Raw genomic sequence first — 21,313 nt, 5'->3', positions numbered from 1 at the left:
TATTAAATTAAAAAAAAAAAAAAACATTAATCAATATTGTTATACATCGCAAACGAAGATAAGACTACTTTGAATTATTATATTCTGTTTAAAATATAAGCGGCGTTAGATCAGTTTTGAGAGATAAATATACCTTTGCTAAAAACAATCTAATTTTGTATACCGCACCGTCATTAACGGGAATTGAACATTAGAAATTCGAAGCAGACAGTTCAAATCAAATCCAAACTCAAATCCGATTTTCGTTTATTGACGCACAAATTAAATTGTCTGAGCTTAATACCCAAACACCGAACACAGATGAACAATATATAATGATACAAATGGGACAGTGGGATGTTCATTCTAAATGTGTTGTATATAATATCTTAAATATGTGTATAGTATACGACGACTACGATAGATCAGCGGCACGCCTGTCATCAGTGGAAGCTTTTGGTACAGGGTCCATGGCGTAGGTCTCAGGCAATTAACCACAAAGGTACAGTATGATAATTCTTGTATTTTATGTAGGTAATCAGCAATCACAAATTACCAAGTAGGTATATTATAACTATTGGAGTTGCGTGAACCAACGGTCCCGTTTGGAAGGTCCGAACTGTATCGCTCTATAATGAATTGAGCTTCCGACTCACTGCTCTCTAACCATAAAAATGTGACAGTTACCCCTTCAAACGATTCCGATCACGTGACTCGTTACGTCACATCGTTCACACCGTTACAACAAAATCAACTGAGTTACTAATTATTCACAACCGACGTCATATATATAATTTGACAGGATTAAAAATAGTAAAAAAAAGTAAATTGATATCTTGTAAATATCCCACTGCTCGGCTAAGATCACCTCTGCGTTGGAAGAAGATGAATACAACTGTGGCATAATTTAATTGTAATTCTTTACATGCAGGTTTCCTCACGATGTTTTACATCACTTTTGAACATGAGAAGAATTATGAACACAAATTAAGCACATAAAAATTTAGAGGTGCTTGTCTGGGCTTGAACCCGCGATCATCGATTGTGATTCGCGTGTTTAACTACTGGGCCATCTCGGGTCATCATCATAAATATCATGTAGCATAGTAGTTGTAGCTTCGGGTGTGAGGTCTCTATTTCATCACTATCGAAATCCATAGGATAGGAGCCATGTACGCAAGACACCTTGTAACGCCGGATGTGTGTGGAAGACAAGTGTGGTCTCTATTTCCTCACTATCAAAATCCATGGGATAGGACGGCAAATCCGAAGACCGGAAGCATTAAATCGTAGGACCAACGATTTTACGTACTTTCTGAGGGCTGAGATGAACGCTAATAACTCGACAGAAGTACCCAATAACTTTTTATTGGCCCGACCTGGGGTTGGTAACCAGGAATTTAGGGTGTGTGTCTTATAAGCTACGAGATCAACGAGACAGACAATTTGGAGGTGAAAATTATGGCAAGTAATTCGGCCTGCCAAGTCCTTTTTTTAAAAATATATATTATATATATTAATGATGTTTTTCATCTTATTCCTTTATCTCATAAAAAAGCACTAATGTAAGAAAATCAAAAACCACTGAAATGAAACCTAATATTCTATATACTAATAAGATTCAAAAAAATATTCTTATAAACACTCAAACTAAAGACCTATATATAAAATATTTTTAGGCATATATTCAAAATCAAAATACACTTTATTGTTTATTATACTATGTTATTATTCTAATTTTTTATATAAAATAGGTAGGCGGACAGGCAAATGGGCCAATTTGTGGTAAGTGGTCAACATCGCCCAATGACAATGGCGTTAGCCAGAGGGGCTTGCGGAAAGGCCTGCCATAAACAATTAAATATATTTATGTCTTCGACAGCCTGATTAAGTACGTGAAGATTCTGTATATATTGTTATTTGAATTTAAAAATAAAAAGTTATCTAATAAGCTGATCTCTGGAGTTGAAACAATCATCTGGTAATTATCTTCTTTATTAATTTTTTTATAAATTTAGATTCAATATCCAAAGATCATTATTATTTAGTGTATTTTTTAAATAAATAAAAATGATTGTTATATTAAACTAATGAAATAAGTAATACGCGAAATTTTGGCCTCGTAAATCAAACGCTGTGTAATGTTGCTGTCAGTTCCAGTTTATAATGACTTATCTCAGATTATAGAAGTGAAAGTATCGTATGTTATAATTAGTCGTATGTCCAAATGTGAGCATATATTTAGATATAATTTGCAGTTGGCTCGTTGGTCTAGGGGTATGATTTTCGCTTAGGGTGCGAGAGGTCCCGGGTTCAAATCCCGGACGAGCCCAATTTATTTTTATATTTTTTTTATTCGTGAACAATAATATTACTTAAAAATAAATGTTAATCGTTTCTATTTTAGCTAACTTTTTAAAAACGTGGTTATGTATTGATTCAACATTATTTTACGTTTCTCAATATCTTCACTGATGTTGAAACGATTTTGATGAGTATTATTTGTTAAATAGTTACTGTTTTTGCTAAGCTAAATTTATCTGTTATTATATAATGAAATCGTTGAATGATTGAAATTTATGTAAATACTAACAGTATATAAAAATAATATAAGTGTATTTTAACTATTTATTTAAATTAAGCTGTGTTAATATTTTTTGCCGAGTTTGCGACATAGAATTAACATTTTGAGTTAATTTACTTGATTTAATAAATATAATACATATAACATATACTTAAAAATAAACAAGCTTATAAAAAAAAATTAACTCGGTACGTACGAAACTCGGCGCAGATCGGTACAGTACACACGCAAATCAACGAATCAGAATAACATTCATGCATGGCGTGTGCGTAAGCGGCTTTGAGTGAGGGCAAGTATATATTAATACAAAATGGGGGTAAACACTCATGCATAGCTTTCTAAGCCCCTCTGTGGGTGGCTTTATTTTAATCAAAACAAAACTCGATTAATCCCATTCATAATTATACGCTTGGGCAAGTTCAATTAACTAATTATCTAAGTTGATAGCATCATTACTTCATTGTTTATTTTTTATATACATATATAATAGGTAGGCAGATTGGCAAACCGGCCAACATCGAAATGAGGTGTTATGTTCTTTGGTGGTACACTGGCCCATTAACACTAAAAGGGGAATGCAACAATACTGAGTATTGCTGTTTAGTGGGAGAATATGATATGAGTGCGTTGAGCAAGTAAACTCCTTACACGTAATTACAATAGTTATCGTTGATTCTATCAAAATAAATATGTACATACTATGTACTACTGCTACTCTAAAACCTCATTCTCTTGAGGCTACGGTTAGAATGCTTGAAAGATAAGTTAAAATAGCGAACATTGCCACATTATATTTTTGTTTTATAAATAATAAAAACAGAATTTAAATTTAACAAATATTAATTAAAGAAATTAAATAACAATAGAAATACAGTTACATAGAAACAAATTTCCTCCGAATGTTTTCCTTCACCCATCATTAGTACACATGAAATAAACACAAAATAAGCATATAAAAATTCAGTGCTTGCCCGGGTTCGAACTCGTAATCTTTGATTAAAGCTCATAGGTTTTATAAACATCTATTTATAAAGATGAAGAGAATAAGATCATCACAATCAAGATAAATCTCAATACAATTCAAAAACACGACGTCATTCGAAAACGATAGATCCTTCATAAAGTAAAACACGAGGCGGGGAGCTTTTAGATATATTGCTTCATTTTTCAGCGTTGATCGCCGGCTATCCCATCGAGATAGGGTCTTAAGCACTAAACTCCATCAGCCACACGTACCATGTTTACGTAAACCAAACTGACCTAGTTATGAAGGGTTGAAGGAATTGAAGGAAGGGAAACTCGGTTATTTTGAGGATACTTGTATACAATAACATCTCTTTGGTTGCATTAATTCAATGGATACCAATTTTATGTTTAAGGAAAATTATTCTTGTTATTCGCAAAGCATTTTACTATCGATTTTAATATATTTCTTATAAGTCAATGTTTATTATTAAAAAGTATAAATATACAATTGTGTGGTATATTTTTTGGATGATTGCGTTCAAATCGAAGATGCTTTAATTTCCGTTTTACGTTTATCTCAAGTTAAATAAACTTAGGATATTAAGATTCGAAATCTCTTAAATCTCCTTCGAAGATCATAAATATAAATAATGAAATAATTTTAATACAACTTGGTAGGGCCTTGTGTAAGCCCATTTAGTATCAACCACTCATCTGATATTTTTCCGCCAAACAGAAATATATAGTATCGTTATTCCCATTTGAAGGCCGAGTATTATAGGAGATATAACATTTTAGATCCCAAGGTTGTTGGCGCATTGGTCGTTTTGTTAACAGTTTGACTTGGAAGAAGCCATGTATTGGCTTCTTTAAGTTAAGTATTAGTAACATCCAATAAATATCCCAATTATGGGAAATTGTATATTCTCTTGTAATTATGAAAGTGTGGCGCTTTTTCCACTGTGTTGGTCCAATGATTATCGGAATATATACATATGGCAGAATTTCACCTGACGCTGACTTAAATTATTGGTATATTAATAGTAATAGAATGTGGTCTTAATAAAAAAGAAAAGTAAAAGACAAGTAATAAGCTCCACTGCTGGGCTAAGACTTCCTTACCTTCTTGAGGAGAAGGACTTAAAGCCTAAACGTAGTCAACATTTGGGCTACACAGAAATACAACATAGTTAGCATGTAAAAACTTTTCTGTACTCTATTTGAACCTGTGACACGGATGCTGGTTCTCTCCGCTGGACCAACATGGCTCATAATCATTGATTGTAGAAATTATATATTTTTTTTTAAATTTACAACTTATGTTCGAATAAAAGCAATAAACATTTTTAACAAACCGACAACATTTTCTTGATTGGATAATAGACTTACAATTGAGTTTTAATTCATCCTTTGAATCGCATAAATTTAATCAACCGTTTTTATTCAATCAAAGTTGGGCAGCTTTTGATATTTTAACCAATACCAAAAGCGGTATCTGAAAGCAAATTTGTTTACGTCGATCGCTTTTAATTCCGTACCAACGACTTGACAATTGATATTTGCGGCTGATGAATTGTGTAACCACAGACCAATATGTATAACTAGAGCATGTCACAACTTTGTCTGTGCTTAAAAAAGTCGTGAGATATTATGGCAAAATTACTTTTGCCATAATATCTCATAATTATTCTCATTAAATCATAAGATTGCTAATGATGAAACGGTAGAAGTATACGATACATATGATAAGCCATAAAATTTAACTTAGATTTATTCTAAAATAACAAGCCGATCCCACCGTAAAACACCATCTTTTCTGTAAAAACACTCAAAACTCATCATATGACCATTGACCATAGTAATTATAGCATTTCAAGAAGATACGCATCAAAATAGTATTATATATCACCATAAGTCGATTGTCAACATTTCACGGGTGAGTAATGAAGTGAGTTCTTAAAGAATCGCACTAGTGAAATGTTAAGGATTGTTGGTAGTTATATATTGACTATGAATTTCATTCCAAAATAATAACTACTGAGTATCGAGTCGATTTTTCAGGACGAAATATACATTCGAAAACGGCGATACACCAATTCATACAAAAAACATGTTTGTGTAAACAGTGAACGACTCCAGGAAATGCGTCACGGGTACACTTCAGGGAAAGTTGATATAAATAAGGCTTCACGTGAGGGTGCTCTGAAATGTCACGAACACTTTCCAACGCGTCTTAATAGCTGATCGTTACAATAGATTAGGACAATAGTGGAGTCAGTTAACTGAATATCGATCGTAAGTTAAGAAGAAAAGACTTCATAAAGACAATTTCTTAGGGTACTATGACAATTAAAGGTCAAGGTCATTTTTTTTGTAACAAGCTTCATTCAAAATTTTTTGTGTTTATCCGGCACTAACTTGTTTATTATTAATTTATCCGACTGTTTCATTGGTGGTTACCTATATCATAACGCTGCAGATCACATGTAACTGGATTAAAACCCAGGACGGATCAATAAAAACATATGAAGTTTGTCTGTTAAAAACAATGAAAATGAGACAATTGACGGTACTTGAATGATGCCACCTGCGCATGCGTTAGCTACTTTTACTTTGTGAGGACAGTGACCTGTTAGGTATCATCATCATCGTTATTATAACTTTCACTGTAATGTATTTATGTGATTACTAGATTCTGCCCACGGGGCAGTGATATGTAGGAAGCCAGTGTGAGGTAGCCTATGTTTAAAGTTACGATATAAGTTATTTATTTTCCAAATTCCATCCAAGGGTATACAATATTAGTAGAACTGTTACGTGCTGAATTAAACAAAGAAAACAATTCTATATATTATTTCGAATAGTTTTATTTTATATTTTAATTTATATTCCAAAATAAAAAATTAAACATGAAAAAGAACAAAGAAATATAATTCATATATATTCCCTTATTAATAATAACTTTATGATTGCGATTCCACGAGGAAATCTTGCTAGCATTCTTTCCATCATTCCACGCAGCCATGACTTGTACAGAAGATATTTTTAATTTTGATTTGTGTGAGTCCACCGTTTAAAAACTTTTCGACCTCGCAATATCAATTCATAACGTAAAATAACGCAGATAATTTTACATTAAACAATAAATACATTTAAAGCTCGTCCTAAAAATATAGAGAATAAGGCTTATTATTTTGTACAAGGTTTTTGTAAAAGCGCTTGAGTAGTCCTTGATTTCCATACATAATTTATAAATTTAACTGTTTGTTATGTATTATATGATTATTACATGCTTAAGATTGATGAAAATAGTAACTACTGACTTTTAAGTGGTTAAAAGAAATATTAAAATTGTATTTAATTAATATATTATGTATTTAATTAACAAACTTTTGTTACTTTAATGAAAGTCGAGATGGTCCAGTAGTAAGAACGCGTGAATCTTAACCGATAAACGTGGGTTCAAACCCGGGCAAGCACTTCTGAATTTTCATGTGCTTAATTTCTGTTTATAATTCATCTCGTGCTTTTCGGTGAAGGAAAATATTGTGAGGAAACCTGCATGTGTCTAATTTAATCGAAATTCTGCCACATGTGTATTCCACCAAACCGCATTGGAGCAGCGTGGTGGAATAAGCTCTAAAACCTTCTCCTCAAAAAGGGAGAGGAGGCCTTAGCCCAGCAGGCTGTTTACAATTACAGGCTGTTACTATTTTACTTAATTAGTAAAAAGAGGCCTAAAGTACGATGTGTGATAGCATTATGTTAAATACTAGTCAACAATATTTACCGAGGCAAGTCGAATAAAATACATATTGTATGTTTGATTGATAAAATTAGATAAAAACTTTATTGCTCTCAAGTACAAAAGTAACAAACTATTAAGAAATAAAAAAAATATATATAAATTATCAAAGGAGCTCTTATCATTAATGACCATTGATTTAATATTATAAGATTGTTATCAGTTCTGTGTATCAATAAAATATAAATAACAATAACTAATAGTAATTTTTTTTTTTTATAGAATAGGAAGGCGGACGAGCATATGGGCCACCTGATGGTAAGTGGTCACCAACGCTCTTAGACATTGGCATTGTAAGAAATGTCAACCATCGCTTACATATCCAATGCGCCACCAACCTTGGGAACTAAGATTTTATGTCCCTTGTGCCTGTAATTACAATGGCTCACTCACCCTTCAAACCGGAACACAACAATATCAAGTATTGCTGTTTTGCGGTAGAATATCTGATGAGTGGGTGGTACCTACCCAGACGAGCTTGCACAAAGCCCTACCACCAGTGAAATCGGAATGAAGCATTATTTATTTTTGTTAGTTTTTTTGTTCATTAATTTTAATTAATCTTATCGACACATATCCAGTGCATGTCGTGTTATCCAGCAATTTAACATTGAAATACTACACGTATTTTTATATTTTTATACATAGTACGTAGGGCTTTGTGTAAGCCCGTCTGGGTTACACACACTCATCACATAATCTACCGCTAAGCAGCAATACTTGTTTCGTTGCGTTCCGATTTGAAGAGTGAGTTTAACTACAGGCACAAAGAACATAACATCTTCGTTCTCAAGGTCGGCGGTGCATTGGCGATGTAAGGAATGGTGCTTTTTTACATCTGGCGTTGATGACCACTTAACAGTTGGCTCATTTGCAAGCCTACCTATAATATATAAAAAAAAAACTTCAAATGGAACTCCTAATTAAATAAATAGCCGTCGATAGCACTCGACACACATCACTACACATCTGAAGCCGCGAGACGAACGGTAATGCTTGTGTTAATCACGGGTGAGCCGACATAGCAGGTTTTACAGGATTCACAGTGCGGTATTATCGCTTGATATTTTTTTACAGGCCACGTGCATGAACGTGTACTTTAGAGTTTAATCCGTTATTGTTTATAATTATAAATGTGACCGAACATAGAAATTTATGGTTATTAAGAGAATTTATAATCGAAGATATTTTTTTTATAGAATAATGGAAGGCGGACGAGCATATGGGCCACCTGATGGTAAATCCAACCTAATGGTAACCAACGCCCATAGACATTGGCATTGTAAGAAATGTTAACCATCGCTTAAATCACCAATGCGCCACCAACCTTGGGAACTAAGATGTTATGTCCCTTGTGCCTGTAATTAAACTGGCTCACTCACCCTTCAAACCGGAACATAACAATACCAAATACTGCTGTTTTGGATAGAAAATATTAAAATTTTGACATTGACAGCAATAAAAATGGATGGTTGGTTGTTATACGATAAGGCATACACGGAAATATTGTAATTGCTGTTTTAAAGAAAGTAGAAATAAAGTAAACTGGTCTTACTGAAAATTATTTAAAATTCCCGTTATCCTGTCGTTGTGGCTACACTATTACAGTATATATATAGTATAGTCTAAATAATTGTCAACCGTGACTTGAAAAGTACAGTTTACAAAATACATTATTATTTCTCATCGCTAAGATTTTTCTTTAATTATATTTGTTCCATATTAAATTGAATTTCAGATGATTTAATATGGATCAAATATAATTAAAATGAATTAATTTAATATAATTAAAATTATTAAATTAATAAAAAAGAAGATATTAGTTTTTATGCATGTTTATATTTGACACAGTATGTTCATAATGATACAATTAATAGATAAATAAATTAATCAAATCGATTATTATAACAACCCTTTATATGTATTATTTATAGTGTTTCAATCAATCAATCAATCAACAGCCAATCGTTGTCCACTGCTGAACATAGGCCTCTCCCAAGGTGCGCCAAAGCTCCCTGTCCTCCGCCTTCCGCATCCAGTTGGTGCCCGCCACCTTCTTAAGGTCGTCGGTCCACCTGGCTGGAGGGCGCCCTACGCTGCGCTTGCCGATTCGCGGTCTCCACTCTAGGACTCGTCTGCTCCAACGGTCATCGGTCCTACGACATACGTGACCAGCCCACTGCCACTTCAGCCTGCTAATTTTGCAAGCTATGTCGGTGACTCCGGTTCTTTTCCGGATAATCTCATTTCTGATCTTATCCTTCAAAGATACTCCGAGCATAGCTCGCTCCATAGCACGCTGAGCGACTTTGAATTTGTGGACTAGTCCCGCAGTTAGTGTCCACGTTTCGGCACCGTATGTCATGGCAGGTAAGACGCATTGGTTGAAGACTTTCGTCTTCAAACATTGCGGTATAGACGACTTGAGGACTTGACGAAGGTTGCCAAATGCTGCCCATCCCAAGCGAATTCTTCGATCGGCTTCCTTCTCGAAGTTGTTCCTACCGATTTGTATAATCTGTCCTAGGTAGGTATATTCACTAACAACTTCGAGAGGTTTCCCCTCGACGTATATCGGTCCCGGCACGACATGCCTATTGAACATGACCTTGGTCTTGTCCAAGTTCATGCCGAGACCGACACACCGGGAAGACTCGCCTAGGCTACGCAGCATTTCGGTGAGTTGTTCCAGCGACTCTGCTATGATGACGATATCGTCGGCAAATCGAAGGTGTGAGATGTACTCGCCGTTTACATTGACTCCATACCTAGTCCAATCCAGCGTTTTGAAAACGTCTTCCAACGCGTTGGTGAACAGTTTCGGGGATATTACATCCCCCTGTCTCACCCCTCTGCGCAATTGGATCGCCTTCGTCTTACAGTCCTGGATGTGGACAGTCATTGTAGCGGCGTTGTACAGACATCTCAGTACCTCGATATATCTCCAATCGATATGACATCTCTGCAATGAGTCGAGCACTGCCCAGGTTTCGATGGAGTCGAAGGCTTTCTCGTAGTCCACAAATGCCATACACAGCGGCTGATTGTACTCTTCGGTCTTCTGCACAATCTGCCGAACAGTATGGATGTGGTCCACGGTGCTGTAGCCTGATCGAAAGCCGGCTTGCTCTGGGGGCTGGAACTCGTCAAGTCGTCTGGCGAGACGGTTCGTGACGACTCTTGAGAACAGCTTATACACGTGACTCAGGAGGGAGATTGGTCTGTAGTTTTTCAAGAGGGTTTTATCACCTTTCTTGAAAAACAGTACCACCTCACTCCCGCTCCACGTTTCCGGGGTCTTGCCATGTTGGATGACGGAATTAAAGAGGCTTGCTAGCTCTTTCAGGACCGGAGTCCCGCCTGCCTTAAGCAACTCTGTTGTGATTCCGTCATCTCCCGGAGATTTGTTGTTTTTAAGCTGTTTTAGAGCCGCCCTAATCTCTCCTTGGTCAACGACCGGGAGCTCCTCGGAGTAATGGCGCATAAGAGGGGCGCGCTGGTCATCAATACTGATTCCCATGGGTTTATCCGATCTTGAAGAGAACAACTGCCCATAAAACCTCTCTACTTCTCCGATAATCTCAGGCCTAGAGGTAACGACCCCACCATTTTCAGTTTTAAGTTTTGTCAGACGCGGCCTCCCAAACTTGCGAGCGAACACTTTCGATCCCCGATTTTGCTCAATCGCAGCCTTGATGGCACGGGTATTGGAGCGTCGGAGATCGCGTCGCGTCAGCGTTTTTATTGTTCGGTTTAAGGCCTTATCTGACAAAAACGATGGTAGTTCTCGTCGTTTTCTCATGAGCTCGAGTGTCTCAGCAGAGAGTTTTGGTGCGTTGTCTCTTCTCTGTGGCGGAAAACACTTGCGGGATGTGTTTTGCAGTATTTTGACCAGCGTGTCGGTTCTCTCATCAATGCTGCTTATGGTTTCCAACGCGGTGAATTGATTTTGAAGTTCCATTTGGAACTTTTCGGAGCCTTGAGCAGCTTGGAGCATGGTAGGTCGGAGAGTAGACCTCATCATTCTCGATCTTTCGGCTTTTAAGTTGATATTTAGAGTGCCTCGAACCAAGCGGTGATCACTTCCGGTATTAAACCTGTTGATCACTGAAACATCTCTAAATATGTGCCTTTTATTCGAGATGATAAAGTCTATCTCGTTCCTTGTCACGTTATCGGGGCTTCGCCAGGTCCACCTCCTCTGAGGCTTCTTTTGAAAGAAAGAATTCATCAAAAAAAGCCCCTGCGCTTCGAGAAAGTTTACCAGCATTTGCCCCCTGTGATTTCTGCAGCCCAAGCCGTAAGGTCCGACTTTCGATTCACCGCTATCTTGTACTCCCACTTTAGCATTAAAGTCTCCCATAACAACATTGTAGTGGGCCCTCGAGGTGTCGTTGAGGGCCTTTGCGATGTCCTCGTACATCGCTTCGACCACATCATCAGAGTATGTCGAAGTTGGCGCATATACCTGTACAACCTTCAGGGAGTACCTGTCGGAAAGTTTTAGGACAAGGTACGCTACCCGGTTCGACACACTACTGATTTCCACAATGCTGCTAATGAGATCCTTTTTGACTAGAAAACCGACACCACCCTGGGAGAGGTTATCACCTTCGCGGAAGTAGAGTAAGTTACCGGACTCTAGAGTTATCGTGTCCTCCCCCTGTCTTCGGACTTCAGATAACCCCAGTATATGCCAGTTTATATGACTTAACTCTACTTCTAATTCGGCGAGGTGATGGTCCAGCCTCATCGAGCGTCCATTATACGTTGCCATTTTCAGTCGTTTTATACGGTAGCCTGCCGTGAACCGGTGATTCTTAGCACCCCCTGCCCTGCCGATACCGCGACCGCTACCTTGGTCGGGCCTAGCGGGCTTGCCGGTAACTGGGGGCCTTTTTTTGGGCGCATCTGCCATTAAGGGAGGGGTTTGCCCATACTCGCCGCGCTGGGCAGGCGTGTTGGCGAGCGCAGTAGGGGGTAAGATGTTTATGGGAGGGGGGACGCTGCTGCCCATCCCCCCTTTTCCCCGTCCCTCAGTCGCCTCTTACGACACCCACGGGATGAGATTGGGGGAGTACTATTCTAAGCCGGTACTCCACGGCCGAGTATTATAGTGTTTAGTATTATTTAAAAAGTGTACGATCATTTTTATGTACACGTAGTTTAGTACATAAGAATAATAATATACGTTGCGTGTGATGCTGACGGTACGCTAGTCAATGTCCTTCTTAAATCAATAAGAGTAGGTCAACTTTCACCGAAAACCAATCGCTCTGTACGTAAGTTAAAACAATGTATCAGAAGATTTAGATACAACGTCGAGTGGCTCGTTGGTCTAGGGGTATGATTTTCGCTTAGGGTGCGAGAGGTCCCGGGTTCAAATCCCGGACGAGCCCAAATATTTTTATTAATAATCATTTTAAAATACATAAAGAACATGCCAAGTTATAGCTCCGTTCTTCTTGAAGTCAGTTTTGATTAAAATTATATTTATTCTAATTGATTTTTTTCAAGTACATGCGATTCGTTTTCAAGAGTTACTACCGCTTCGCAAGGGGTGAGAAAATAGTTAGTTAAATATATTATAAAAAAAATTTATATATTATTTTATGGTAATTGTAAATAAATGATTAAAAGACAGAATAATGTTTTTTTGCATATGTATATTTCTATTGAAAACACTGGAGGTGTTTTCATTTGAAATATATTCAGTCATTTGGGAATTCTCACTTTTTTAGAGAACGTAAAATATTCAACAATTAAGAAACGGAATCATGGCATATAATACATTGATTTGCACTGTTAATTAAACCCACTGGGAGTAATCGGTTTCAGATAAGGGTTCTAAATTTAAAATTGACAATTGTACATTATTATTACAAGTTTTTTGCTGACAAAAATAATTATATTCCTAGTATTGTATTGTTGGACAGACTCTTTTGTAAATAGAAAAGCTTTAACTTTATTTCACCACGATGTTATAATACACTGTGGGTTGGTGAATAAACAGTAAACCAGATCAGTCTCGGAGTTGGGCGGTTCAGCATAAGCGGATAAGCGAAATCTCTTTGCGGATAAATACAACAGCAATACAAAAAAAGGCTTATAATAGCTCTGAAATGGCAGTTCGTAATATATTATATATGTGTACAAATAATAAACAATTATTTATATAATCTTTATATGATTCATTAATATGTTTTAAATTATTTTATGTTATAATATTTATTTTTGTTATCATAAGTTATTTTGAAATAAAGAAACGGGATAAACTAGCACATCACCCACTCATCAGATATTCCACCGCAAAACAGTACTTGGTATTATTGTGTTCCGGTTTGAAGGGTGAGTGAGCCAGTGCAATTACAGGCACAAGGGACATAAAATCTTAGTTCCCAAGGTTGGTGGGGCATTGGCTATGTAAGCGATGGTTGACATTTCTTACAATGCCAATGTCTATGAGCGTTGGTGACCACTTGCCATTAGGTAGGCCCATATGCTTGTCCGCCTACCTATGCTATAAGAAAAAAAAGTTTTGTACATCTTTACTCCTTCTTCGATTGGAAGAGGGTCTATATGTAATTTGATAGTCGGAAAAAAGTGACTACTAAAATTCTTGTCGATTATTCTTGCCCAGTGGATTGGTGACACGTGAATGTTAGAAGATCGTGGGTTCAAACCCAGGTAAGCACCACTGAGTTTTCATGTGCTTAATTTATTTTAATAATAGTTAATATCGTGCTCGGCACTTATAGAAATTATCGTGGGGGAAACTGGCATATGTGTCGGATGAAGTTCAGCTCCATGTGGACAAGGCACAAGGGGCATAACGTCTCAGTTCCCAAGGTTTGTGGCACATTGGCAATGTAAGCGATAGTTAACATTTCTATTAATGTCAATGTCTATGTGTATTGGTGACCACTTACTAACAGTTGGCCCATATGGTCGTCCACCTATCTATAATAACTATAAAAAAAAACATCGGCGTTGTATGTCCGGTCATGATCCCACTAACTTTGTTAAAATCTACACATATTATCCACCGATAAATTTCGACTAAAATATAAATATAACAATACACAAATAATAAGTAACAAATACTCAAGCGCCGCAAATATTCACTTTTATGCAACGATTATGAATTTGCGGGGATGGGTTTTGAAACATTGGGTCCATGGTCGTCCGATACAAAAAGAATCATAAAAGATATTTCTAAAAAACTGGTCCAAACATCTGGTAATCCAAGAGTTGGCGCTTATTTAGCCCAAAGGCTGAGTCTAGCGGTGCAGAGAGGCAACAGTGCCAGCGTCTTGGGTACAATGCCACAGGACAATCTTTTAGACGGCGTGTTTCTGCTTTAAATTTGTAATGAGTATTTTGTTCTTTTTATTTTAATTTTGTATTTTATAAAAATGTCTGTATATATCCCTATTATTAAGTAAATATAACTTTTAGTAACAAATACACAAATATTTTAGCACTATTATAATGAACCATTCCATTATAATACACTGTCCTTTATTTAAACTATTGCCCCTATTTTATAATATACAGCAAGATGTTAAGTTCGAGCAATGATCTTGATTTATTTCATCATTTATCTTTCCATGGAGGGACAGAGAGCTTATATAAGTTTATGTATATATAACTTAGGAGAGGGGACAGTAAGTAAATGAGGAAACCCCTCCATGTTTCATTCCTTTGCGCCGATCACCACTTTGACCCAGTTCTTCACCATAACTCGTAGTAATCTTTTCTATATGTATAGTTAATAAGACTGTAATGTCTTTATTAAAAGCTTTTATATACTATTATAAGCATTTGAAGCGTTTGTTTGTTTGTTTGCACCTTTGGAAAAATATCAAGACCTACCAGTCTACACACAAAGGTTAAAGATTGTATTATATCACGCAACAATTTAAAATGCACAAAGCCGTCGATAAGTAGAGCAAAGTTAGGTTGGTGAATTATCTTATTGGTGAAGATGTACGGAATAACATCTTAACTTTACTCGTACGAAGTTAGCACGGGCAGCTAGTATTAAAATTACTCAAAACATTCATTATTTACGTTCATATTGCCAATATAAAAGTAATAATTAAGTGTAAGATTTATAAAAATATTCTTAATCTAATTTAATTTAATAATATCGAGCTGTGATATTTTTGTGGTTTCAAAATGTTCCTTTTTTGAATTTTGTCTGATATTCGTGACAATACTTTTCGCCAGAAAAACCCATCCAAGGTTCACCTTAATAAAAAAGTATTCATTATTATTAGTATTAAAAAAAGAGTACAGTTTTGCGACGTCAATGTTCACTTGCCTCCACATGTATAAACTATTTAGTAAAAAATGAATTATAAACAAAATGACACTTCTATTGCTACGTAAGCAAAAGTTCGGGATACGTGGTAGCTAGCGGAAACTGGTTTATTTCGGTTTTAGTAACTGTGTGTATTACACTAATGCAAACGTAAAAACGTCTCCTAGCTCATTTGGCCGTACCAATGTTTTGGTGAAAGGTACCAATGCTACAATCAGTATGTTATATTATAAAAAAACATTATCATTTTTTATTTTAGCTTCGTCGTCAGCCGGCTCGTTGGTCTAGGGGTATGATTTTCGCTTAGGGTGCGAGAGGTCCCGGGTTCAAATCCCGGACGAGCCCAATTGTTTTTATTTTTTTATTTCAATTGAATCCTATGAGAACATTAGTCTTAATGGTCAGTTCTTTGAGGTGAGGAAGCAATGATTACATTGCAAAACATACATATGTTGCTTAGTATCCGCAACTGATCAATATATTATGTATGTTTATTGTAGAAATAATAATCGAGCATGTAATAGAGTTGTGGTTTACTAGTTTCTATAATTTAATCTAAAATTTAATTGAATGTATAAACTAAAATACAAAAACTAAATAACTAATATTTCGTACTCATGTACGATGTAGTTTTTGTAATTTTGAAAATGAAATTAAATACAAAATATAAGCTCAAATATTTTGTATTTAATTTCGTTTTCAAAATTGAGAAATTAATTAAAAAAGGCAATCAATTATAGTAAAAGTAGTACTTAATATTATTATTGTTATACTATACTATTGTTATATTTTTTTGTATATTATGAGAGAAGTTTTCGATTAAAAAATAAATAAAATAGTGAACAAACGACTTAATATATAACGAATTGTTAATATGTGTCAAGTCGAAGGCCCAGTGGTTAGAACCGATCTTAGTAGAAGATTACACATTCAACCCGGGCAAAGATAAAATTTCTAAGTGCTTAATATGAGTTTATAGTTCATCTCGTCCTCGGCAGTGAGAGAATATGTTCATAAGAAAACCTGTATGAAAATTTAACATTCTCAAAGTTAGCTTTGGCCCAGTAATGGGATATTATTACCTTAAAAGTGATTTTTATAGTGTTATTTAATATAATATATTTTTATTTATTTTAATTATAAACCTTTTTGCACAAAGGTAATCAATGTATTGATCTGGTTTATTTGCTGACGTGAAATAACGATTCATTTTTATTTTATATAAAAGTAATAATTATAAAAAAATATAAAAGTAATTATGTACGTTTTTAGCACGATAATTACATACATATACAATTCTATTGTTAAGAATTTTATTACAGTTATATTTGTAAAAATAACGTTAAATTGTTAGTATGTTTATTGTTATTAACATTTTCAGTAAAAGAGGTCGTTTCGTTATATAAAAATATGCCAAGATAACCTATGAAACATGCTCGTTAAAGAAAAAATATAAGTGTGTCTACCAAATTATACTAAAAAAAAATCGTCCGCTTAACAAAAAAGGACCTTACATTACCTTATCTTAGGAGTCTAGTAACGCCACGGATTTCAATCCTCGATTCCTGGATTCAAATTCTTGACGGGACCAATGAAAAGATAAGAGTTTAGGAGTATAGAAGCAGTATACTCCCGTCCCGTGGATTGCATCTAAAGTCTATTTTTTATTTTATATTATAGGTAGGCGGAAGAGCATATGGGCCATCATGGTAAGTGGTCACCAACGCCTATAGTCATTGGCAATGTTAAGCATCCCCTACATCGCCAATGCGCCACAAACCTTGGGAACTAAAAAGTTATGTCCCTTGTGCCTGTAATTACAATGTAATGGTCTACAAAGGTCTTCCGATCTTTCCCGGTCACGACATGTCTACTGTCCCAACGAATTATGATAGTGAGGGTAGAGAGTGCACTTGTTTGCGCACATACTTGTGTACTGTATATATAAATGATGTCCTACGCTGTTAGTTAGTCTGATAGTCGTGTTTTCCGTGGCCGATATCAGCTAGAAGAACTTTATCATCATTATAAAAATATTCGATCCAAGCGGTAATCGAACTCGATTGTATCTAAGACAGACATTATTGCCATTGCTTCATTAAGAAATTTATTTACATACTTAAATGTTTTATTATATTGGTGAAAAGTAATAACTTTAAGCCTTGTAATAAAGTTAATGATTGTTCATTCTGATAATAATATGACGAGAGAATGTAAATTTATGTACAATATATGTAATTTGCTTGCGATTTTATATTTTACACAATCATACAAGCGGCTCGTTGGTCTAGGGGTATGATTTTCGCTTAGGGTGCGAGAGGTCCCGGGTTCAAATCCCGGACGAGCCCAAATATTTTTATTAATAATTATTTTATTAATAAAATCAATAAAACGATATTAATTCGAAAATTTGAAAACAAATGTAATAAAAGAATGTGTCGTGTGTATTGAAAAACCGATCAAACCAATGAGATTCAACTAATACATGATAAGGCTCGCTCTCTGGTCACATTAAAGTAATAATTCAAACAAACTCACGTCAAAAGTAGTTTAGAAGGCGACCGGAGGCGTGCCAGATTTCACAATAGCGGCCGCGTCCCGCTAGAATCAATTTGACGCAACATGTTACGGTGAAGTTATAATGGAACGTTTATGACGATATAAGTTTGTAAATTCCACATATGACACGCACTGTCACTTGAAAATAACGTTATGATATCTGCCATAATATAAAGAGACGCCATATTGTACAATCAATGCATTGCCGCAATTGTTAAGCATGTTTATATCGTAAACGCGACAATCATAGATATTTTTCGGGAAATTATATGATGATTGTTTCCACTGGGTAACTCTGCCTCCTAACTGGAACACAACAATAGAATAGTTAGTGCCTATATGAAGTGCTTGCAAAATATCCTACATCATTAACTTTAGAAACATTCGTTCATATATAAGTTGTCCAACGACTAACTTTTCTAGTGACGTTGCACATTGTTATATAACAAGTATGTAATGAGCCAAAGTTATGTAACAAACTCGTTCTTGCCCCAAGGGTTTTCCGCTTCCCTTCACTGTTATTAAGCTACGTATGCTATGTTATGTACATAATAACTTTGCTACATTCCTATACTTTTCTAATAATATTTTTGCAAAACATATGAAAAATGATCTTTATTAACTTTAATTTTTGGGGTTAAATGAGTACATCTCATCTAGATGTACACACCATAATGGAGTATGCCTTATGGGGGGTCGTAGTGATATTTCCTGGTGCTATCGTATTGTATTCAACATAGAAGAAGGCGTCGACGCACCTTTTCCCCCGTTCGTTCATTCTTGGGCGTCCGTCCATCCGTCTAGGCGTCATGATAATATATAAACATATATATATAATAGACGTATAAGCATGGCGCCCACCGAAGAGACGGATTATTAGTACCCACTACTCCGGCGCACTCGGCCTTATTGAGTCCCAATTTAAAATGATCCACAGGGTTACTTATGGAGTCAAGATGACACGTAAATCTTAACTGACGATTAACTGGTGTTTGTAACAACTCATCATGTTCGGGGGTGAAGGAAAACTTCGGATGAAAAATCAGCCGTGTATCGACCAAACGGTTTGGTCTACTTCTAAAAAGGAGAAGGGGATGTAGGCCAGCAGTGGAAACATTATGTATACAGCTGTAACTGTATCTGACGAATGTATCTTTTGGCAAAATGGGATGATCTTTATCGTTTGTCAATTGACTTTCTGTCACAGTTCATTATCCCCGAATTCACTGAACGGAATGAATTTGGCAGACCAATTCATTTAGAGTTCAATAATCTAATCATAGACGTATAGCATAAATAAACGGATCCTGATTTTGGATATGAATTTTTGGATAACGCATGGATTTTATTTTCAAACCGGTGATAGTTTTAACTTCAATGAGGTGTTCATATTTAATAAAGTAATTTTAATCAATACGAGGTTAAGTGTACGATACCCTCCTCGAGCCATATATAAACGCTATTTTGTTAGTTTTTTTATTTTTATTTTATATTATGAACAGGCGAACGAGCATATAGCCCACCTGATGGTAAGTGGTCACCAACTCCCATAGACATTGGTATTATAAGAAATGTTAACGATCCAGTACATGAGGTGGAGCGCCACCAACCTTGGGAACTAAGATGTTATGTCCCTTGTACTTGTAATGACACTGGCTCACTCACCCTTTAAACCGGAACACAACTATACCAAGTACTGCTGTTTTGCGTTAGAATATCTAATGAGTCGGTGGTACCTACCCAGACGAGCTTGCCCAAAACCATACCACCAGTGTTTCTTTCAGGATATTCTTGGAAGGCGTACATAGGAAGTTGATAGTATTACAATTAATTAATGCGACTAACCACTGGTACAAATACGCAATCTCTTAAAGGTTCTAAAATGACTTGTAAAAACGTATATAACAAAAACTTACAATTTAAATATATGTAAATATAAATTTTCGAATAAACTAAATTCAAAGTAAGGAAGGAAAACCAGGCAATAATAGATTTAGCTGATATACCGACTGTGAAAATTTAATCCACAAACATACAAGCAGGGCCACGCTCGTAAATTTTAACTTCCGAATAAATTTAAGGGCTAAAAACGTTTAAAACTTTCAAGAGCTTCAAAATTGATAGATTTATCTTCTTGGCTTTTCCCCTTTAGTTAACTTAATTTGTTTTGCTATGTTAATATTTTAACTTTTTCTATTTATAAATTGACCAAAAACCATTTAGAAATAAAGCGCATCATATTTATACAATATTATACTATAGATTACTATTTTTTTCATTAGTATACGTTGTTGTATACTGGATAAAAATGGATAAAAATAATGATTGTATTTTTTAACTGATATATTGTTTTTTGAAATTAAAGTGTTCTGAGCTGGTTTATATCGGTAGAATTACATTCCAAACCAGTGGTAGCTTTATGTATAATACAATATTATTGAACCTACCAAAGAAGAAAGTATATTTTAATATTTGAATGTATAGCATGACTATTTTTTTTGTGATATATATTTGTATGTGTTATGTATCGTATTTTGTAAATAATTTAAGGCGGTTCACTATTGACAGTGATTGGCAGAGGAAATGATGTATAGTAAAATATATAAACATCTTAAATATAATTGTATTTTAATAAATAAGAAGTAAAGAAATTGATAGAAATTTAATTTAACAAGTGTAGTTAAGTGTGAATAAGACCCGCTTAATTGATTTCGCACTTGGAAAAATAAACGACTTATTAAAAATAAAACACTTTTATGTGAACGTACCAAATGCACTTAAAATTGAAAAAAAAATTATAGCTAAAACTTTGATGGAATCGAGTCGGGCGTTTTAATTAAAAAAAAGTTTTTACGGTCCGAGAGAACAGCGTGCAGGGATCGCTTTATTAAGGCGTTATTACTGACTGTAACTCACGCGGAATTCTGACTTTACCTGCTTTTGAGCTGAAGTTTGAGGCTGGGGCTGAGGCATTTGTGGTTAGAAAACGTTTCTATAAGCCGTTATGAATTCAAACCCTGACCAAGTACCACGAGTCGAGCATTAGATCCTTTATAATCATCGTTAGGAAACCTACATACGTCGGATTAAAATG

General features: G+C 35.4%; 4 non-coding genes across 4 annotated transcripts; all 4 read left to right on the top strand.

Annotated features, from left to right (window-relative positions):
• Window positions 1-2,239: 2,239 nt before the first annotated feature.
• Window positions 2,240-2,311, top strand: Trnap-agg (transfer RNA proline (anticodon AGG)). Its single transcript has one exon. It is a non-coding gene; the product is annotated as a tRNA-Pro (tRNA).
• Window positions 2,312-12,661: 10,350 nt separating this feature from the next.
• Trnap-agg (transfer RNA proline (anticodon AGG)) lies at window positions 12,662-12,733 on the top strand. Its single transcript has one exon. It is a non-coding gene; the product is annotated as a tRNA-Pro (tRNA).
• A 3,200-nt stretch (window positions 12,734-15,933) lies between these two features.
• Window positions 15,934-16,005, top strand: Trnap-agg (transfer RNA proline (anticodon AGG)). The gene has a single exon. It is a non-coding gene; the product is annotated as a tRNA-Pro (tRNA).
• Window positions 16,006-17,936: 1,931 nt separating this feature from the next.
• Window positions 17,937-18,008, top strand: Trnap-agg (transfer RNA proline (anticodon AGG)). The gene has a single exon. It is a non-coding gene; the product is annotated as a tRNA-Pro (tRNA).
• The last annotated feature ends 3,305 nt before the right edge of the window (window positions 18,009-21,313 follow it).

This window comes from Nymphalis io, chromosome 7, assembly GCF_905147045.1.
Source record: "Nymphalis io chromosome 7, ilAglIoxx1.1, whole genome shotgun sequence".
Classification (NCBI taxonomy): Eukaryota; Metazoa; Arthropoda; class Insecta; order Lepidoptera; family Nymphalidae; genus Nymphalis; species Nymphalis io.
Note: the sequence above shows the minus strand (reverse complement) of the source record. Positions and strands in the feature narration are given on the sequence as shown.